The sequence below is a fragment of the Felis catus genome, chromosome B1 (assembly GCF_018350175.1).
Source record: "Felis catus isolate Fca126 chromosome B1, F.catus_Fca126_mat1.0, whole genome shotgun sequence".
NCBI lineage: Eukaryota > Metazoa > Chordata > Mammalia > Carnivora > Felidae > Felis > Felis catus.
The window spans coordinates 203,396,148-203,402,862 of record NC_058371.1 but is presented as its reverse complement, the minus strand read 5'-3'; the positions used below and the strand labels follow the sequence as shown (position 1 = coordinate 203,402,862).

Genomic DNA, 6,715 nt, shown 5'->3' with positions numbered 1-6,715 from the left:
GCTCTGCGGAGAACGGTGCTCGTTCATCAAGCATCAGCAGGGTAGGCCCTAGGCACCAGGTGGCCACCCTGTGTGTGGTGCCTTATCACCATCCACAGACCCCCTTGTCCTGACTCCACCCAGGCTGCCAGCCTCAAACTCGGCCTCTGGTCCCGCCCGCTGCTCTGCGGGGCTTCTGGACAGAAACAGGCACAGGGCCAGGCTCACGGGGGCCGGGTCCAAGGGTCCGTGCGCTGGAGGAGTCCGCGAGGTGGGCAGGGAGCGGACGCCCACCCAGGCCGGGAACGGGACGGTTTGGGACGCCTGCTGCGCATCCCGGGGCACCTGGCCCGCACGAGTCTTTCACCAGGGTCTGGCCCGCGACAACGCGCGAGTGCACAAGCGGGTCCGGGAGAGCAGGCGCCGCTGGCAGAGCCGGCCCACCTGCGTCCGTGACGAGGCCTGTGAGGCCGCGACCCACGGTGCCCACGCACCTGCCCAGCCCGCAGGTAGCTGGGAGCCTCCCCTGCGTGTAGGGGGCGGTCTGGGCCGCAGCCGGTGGGGCCTCTGGGATCCGCGGCGGCCGCAGGCGGGGCCTCCGCCCTTACCCTCCCCCTCCAGCGCGAACCCCGCCCCCTCCGCAAGGCCCGCCTCACGGTCAGCCAATCGCAGGAAGATTTGCTGGGCGGTGCGGCGCGGAATGGGCCTATGGGGTAGCGCGTTGTTGGTCTGCGGTGCCGCAGGCCGCACCCAGCTCCGGCGGCGGGGGCAGCGCCAGGGGCTGAGGGGGCGGAGAGGCCGGGCCGGCCGGAGCTGCGGGCTGGGGTGAGCGCGGCGGATAGGGGGCGGAGCCCGAGCCCCAGCCCGAGCCCCAGCCCGAGCCGGAGCCGACGAGCGGCGGCCGCACTCGGACCTGGGAGCCGGTGCACTGCCTGCGATTCGCCCCTGAGGTGAGGCCCGCTCGCAGGGGCGGCGGCGGGGCCCAGAGCGCGGCGGAGCGGCCCGGGAGCTGCAGGCCGGGCCGCGGGGCCTGCGGCGCGGGAGGCCGGGTGGAGGCGGGCGGCCCGCGGGGGCCTCCGCGGAGTGTGGGGGGCTGCGCCGGGCGGGGCGCTGGCGGGTCTCCAGTCGGGCGCCGGGGCGCGCTGGGAGGGGTCCCCGCGGTGCGGTCGTCAGCGGTGACCGGGTGCGGAGGGGACGGCGCTCTGCACATCCTTGGCCACTCGGACTGCTCCGTGGGAGCGCCCCGGGAGCTCGCCGTGGGCTGGTTGGTGGGCGTCGGGGGTCCGCGAGGAAGAGGAGGCGCGGGACCCGGCGCTGGGTCGGCGGGTGCTCGCGACGGCCCCGTCTGTGGCCTGCAGCGCCGACGGCTCGGGGCTTGGGCACGGTCGCGAGCATCCGGTGCTGCCTGTGGGCTCTGGTGTTTTCCCAGACGACGGGGTGTGCCAGCCCAACCTGCCTGCAGATGGGAGTTACTGAGGGGCTGGCGGTCATCTTCCTCCCTCTCTGTGCTTGGTTTTCGTTTGTTCTGGGGAGGTTGCAGAGGGCTTCTGCCTTGAACAATAACATTTGTTTGTACCCTTGCAGTTACGGCTCAGGGTATTTTGTAGGTGATTTGTGTTCACCTCTTGCACATCTACCTTGAAATAAATATTTTGGTTAACCGGAAACTGCTGGTGGTGTGATCATATAATTTTATGCCTAAATGACATAAGGCAACTGTTAAATTCCTAAGGATAAAAACACGTGTAATAGCTGCATGTATTGCTGGTAAGTTGTTACGGAAAGATTTTTTTTTTTTTTTTATATGTGTGAAAAACGCATTGAAACCTTAATGGGGATTAGAAATAGGCTCGGTCCACTCTGTCTCCTTTGCAAAACCACAACAGAGGCCTCCAGTGAAAGCGAGCGCGTGTGGAGGAGTAAGAGTTCAGGCACTAGAGCGGGGAGGCCGTATCTGGCCAGGAGCGTGAATTGTATCAGGGTGAGATTGTACAATTCAGCCTTCAATTAATGGGCCGATGCTAGCAATGTAGAAGTTGTTTTTTAAAATCCAAAATTTTAATACATTCCTCCAACCTGACGGTGAGATTGTAAAATTCAGCCTTCAATTAATGGGCCGATGCTAGCAATGTAGAAGTTATTTTTTAAAATCCAAAATTTTAATACATTCCTCCAATCTGACGGTGAGATTGTAAAATTCAGCCTTCAATTAATGGGCCGATGCTAGCAATGTAGAAGTTATTTCTTAAAATCCAAAATTTTAATACATTCCTCCAACCTGACGGTGAGATTGTAAAATTCAGCCTTCAATTAATGGGCCGATGCTAGCAATGTAGAAGTTATTTCTTAAAATCCAAAATTTTAATGCATTCCTCCAACCTGACGGTGAGATTGTAAAATTCAGCCTTCAATTAATGGGCCGATGCTAGCAATGTAGAAGTTATTTTTTAAAATCCAAAATTTTAATGCATTCCTCCAACCTGACGGTGAGATTGTAAAATTCAGCCTTCAATTAATGGGCCGATGCTAGCAATGTAGAAGTTATTTCTTAAAATCCAAAATTTTAATACATTCCTCCAATCTGACTGTGGGGAAAGCTAGAAGAGTAACGGCTTTTTTCTTTTCTTTTTTTTTAAGTTTATTTATTTATTTTTGAGAGAGAAAGAGCAAGCAGGGGAGGGGCAGAGAGAGAGAGAATCCCAAGCGGACTCTGCGCTGTCAGCGCGGAGCCGGATGCCGAGCTTGAACTCGTGGACTGTTAAGATCATGACGAGCTTGGAACCGAGAGTCTGATGCTTAACTGAGCCGCCCAGGTGCCCCCGTAAAGGTGTTTTTAAAGGAAGTGAATGGTTTTGGCAGTCAGAACTGCTTTTCAGAGTTTTGATCTGGTTTGCAGCAGGACAGCTGGTATGTTTAGATTTCAGTCACAGAGGCTCACTGCGTGCCCTGAATGTAAATTCTACCCAGTTTCCAAAAGGTGGGATAGTTTTCTCTCTGAAAGTTAATTTGTACAGCCGGCCGTTTTCTCCTGTAACTCTTTGGCATTATCTGGTACTGATAAGGTTATGTTTGGTGTTCAGCTTTGTGTTGCAGACTTTACCATAAAGGCTGTTTCTGTAGATAATAGCTCCCAGTTAGTTCTTTCAAGTAGTCGCTGTATTGTCAGAAGAGTAAATACCGAAGTGCCTTAAAAGATGCTTTAAAAAATATTGTTAAAAAAACACATACCCAACCAGTGTTAAAATTTACCTTGATTGACTCAATTTTTAACGGTTTGACAATTAATAAGAAAGATGTTTTTATTATATGAAACTTAAAGTATAAATTGACTTATTTATTTTACATCTTTAATTGTTCTCATGCATGTGTAGAGAGAATGGTGTAGTAATTCCCTGCTCACCCTTATCCAGCTTAAACAGGCGTTAATAGCCAGTCTTTTTATTTTTTTTAAGTTTATTATTTTTTGAGAGAGGGAGGGAGGGGCAGAGAGAGAGAGAGGATCCCAAGCAGGCTCCATACTGTCAGCATGGAACCCGACGCAGGATCTCTTGAACCGTGAGATCATGACCTGAGCCGAAATCAAGAGTTGGATGCTTAACCAACCGAGGCACCCAGGCACCCCAGTCTTTTTAGAGAGAGCATGAGTGAGGGAGGGAGAATCCCAAGCAGGCTCTGAGCTGTCAGTGCAGAGCCCAATGCCAGGCGGGGCTCCATCTCACAAACCATGAGGTCATGACCTGAGCTGAGATCCAGAGTTGGACGCTGAACTGACTGAGCCACCCGGGTGCCCCTAGCCAGTCTTTATCTGTATCCCCCCAGACCCAGATTTCGTGTCATTTTAACTTAAATATTTCAGTATGTGTATTTACAGATCTTTTTAAAAAAGATAAACCTGGGGCGCCTGGGTGGCGCAGTCGGTTAAGCGTCCGACTTCAGCCAGGTCACGATCTCGCGGTCCATGAGTTTGAGCCCCGCGTCGGGCTCTGGGCTGATGGCTCGGAGCCTGGAGCCTGTTTCCGATTCTGTGTCTCCCTCTCTCTCTGCCCCTCCCCCGTTCATGCTCTGTCTCTCTCTGTCCCAAAAAAAAAAAAAAAAAAAAAAAAGATAAACCTAAGTACCACCATCACAGAACATGAATAATTTCTCATCCACCTTCACATACCCAACCAATGCTAAAATTTTCTTGTCTTACAGTTTTTTAATAACAGTTTTAATGAGAATCCAAATGCTATTTATACATTGTGACTTGTTTTAATTTATAGGTTCCCCCTCCATCTTTTGTCTTCTTTTGTAATTTATTTGATGAAACTCAGTGACTGGTTTGTCCTGGGGAGTTATATCCAGTCTGGATTTTATTCTGTATTGTAGTTTAACTACACAGAATTGATTGTAAACCGGTAGGTAAATCAAAAGGTGTGATCAGATTCAGGATTTATTTTTGGCAAAAAAGATTTCAGTAGGTTAGTAGGCAGATTTATGATTAGTGGTCTTGTTAGCAACCCTCGATGCTCAATGCCTGGAGTCATTATTTTATTAGGCTTTGGAAAATGTTATTTTAATCCTATAATTTCATCACTTATTAACTGGAATGCTTCTATAAAGAGAAATGTTTCGTCTGTAATTTGGTTACCCTGAATTTTAGCTCTTTTGGGAAGAGTAGGATAAATGCTTAATTTCTCTCCATTATTTACTAGTTCTCAAAATGAGTTGGAATCCTCTAAAAGTTGCTAGTGAATTGTGCATGCTTGTGTCATTGTCACCGGTGTCAATGGTGTGTCATCGGTGTCCGATACTTGATATTTGATATGGTTCAATCCATTGTAGACATTGTCTTTATTGGTGCTGAGATTGTCTAATCTTTGTCCAGTAGGAATCTATTCAGTTTGGCTCCTAAATCCTTTAAACAGGACTCTCAAGTCTTTGATCTTCATTCTAGTGTGACACACCCCACCAGGCTCATCTTGTACATTTCTTTCCCAAGCCCTGGAATCATCCATTTTTTCAAGGGGCCTTGGTTTCTTTTCATGAAAAACAGTGTTTAGGAATGACAGTCTGTGTCCTGGGGTAGTTCTGTGCTATTGGGTTGGGTCACTGTTTTTAGGTCTTTTCAGTGCACAGATCACAGGTTACTGTACAGAGACCTACTTAACCTTCTTGATCTTACACCTGTATCTTTTTTTCTTCCAAGAGAAACAGCTTGATTCGAACTACTCACTGTTTCATCCCACACCATACACATCTGAGTCTCAGAAGAAGAATACTAAAACTGCTATCGACTAATAAAATTTGAGTTGTTTTGCATCCCTGTGAGGGATATAAAGTCAAATTACTGTGTTGTAAAGTCACTTAAAGGGGTGCCTGGGGGGCTCAGTTGGGTGAGCATTTGACTTTTGGTTTCAGCTCAGGTCATGATCTCATGGGTTCGTGGGTTCAAGCCCCACATTGGGCTCTGCGCTGACTGTGTGGAGCCTGCTTGGGATCCTCTCTCTTCCTCTCTCTCTGCCCTTTCCCCTTCCCCCCAACAAATAAGTAAACTTAAAAAAAAAAAGTCGCTTAGAATAGTTACTCTGATTTTGTTACTACTCGGTGCATAGTTGTTTTTTTTTTTTTCTTTCAATATTTAGGGATTGCTTTTTAAAAATTTTATTTTATAATGACGTAAAATATTAAAAGTCTTTCAAAATCAAATGTATGAAACAAGGTATAGGCAAAGAAGCTTCTTTTTGTCCCTTCATTTTCACCTATCCTCTCTTCCCTATAGATAACCTTTGTACATTTTAATTTTATGGTTATATTCATACCTCCTCTTTATTAGATGGATAGTAATATATACACATTATCTCATGGTGCTTTAAAAGGCCTCTTTTAGTTGTGGTGAAATACATATAACATAAAATTTACCATCTTAACCATTTGTAAATGTACAGTTCCTGGTATATACATTCGTGTTGTTGTACAGCCATCACTACCATCCATCCCAGACCTCATTCATCTTGTAAAACTAGAACTCTGTGCCCATAAGCCAATATCCCCACCTTCTCCCTTGCCCTCAGCCCATCTTCTGTTCTTTCTGTCTATGATTTTATCTACTCTAGATACCTCGTATAAGTGGAATCATGCAGTATTTGTCCTTTTTTGACTGGCTGACTTCACTTAGCATAATGTCCTCCAGGTTCATCCATTTGGTGGCAGGTGGCAAGATGTCTTTCCTTTTGAAGACTGAATAATACTCCATTATGCAGCTATACCACATAAGTGCTTTTTAATGAATACTTAACTTAAAAATCTTATCCATTAATGGCTTTTTCCCCCTTATACTATGAGTTAATGAGAATTCTCTGGTACATTTTAAGTTATCAGATTGGAAGGAAATACTTCTCATAGGTTTGATTTCATACTCAGAAATTCAGTTGACTAGACTTTAGTCTTTCTTTGGTGGTTGACAGCTACAGATATTAAAGACTTCAGTTTTGTATTTTTCTTTTTCTTTTTTTTTTTTTTTTTTTTTTTTTTTTTTTTTTTTAATTTTTTTTTCAACGTTTATTTATTTTTAGGACAGAGAGAGACAGAGCATGAACGGGGGAGGGGCAGAGAGAGAGGGAGACACAGAATCAGAAACAGGCTCCAGGCTCTGAGCCATCAGCCCAGAGCCTGACGCGGGGCTCGAACTCACGGACTGCGAGATCGTGACCTGGCTGAAGTCGGACGCTCAACCGACTGCGCCACCCAGGCGCCC

The 6,715-nt window shown here is 47.4% G+C and overlaps 1 protein-coding gene across 9 annotated transcripts in view; it reads left to right on the top strand.

The window, feature by feature from the left end:
• Positions 1-749: 749 nt before the first annotated feature.
• ADD1 (adducin 1) overlaps positions 750-6,715 on the top strand; it is an 89,098-nt gene continuing 83,132 nt past the window's right edge. For 3 of the 9 annotated variants that reach the window (XM_045056901.1, XM_045056905.1, XM_045056906.1), the window contains exon 1: positions 750-929. The gene's annotated coding sequence lies outside the window, so the exon portion shown is untranslated. The remainder of the gene's footprint in view (positions 930-6,715) is intronic. The other 6 variants (XM_023253494.2, XM_045056907.1, XM_045056908.1 and 3 more) reach the window with 3 other exon arrangements.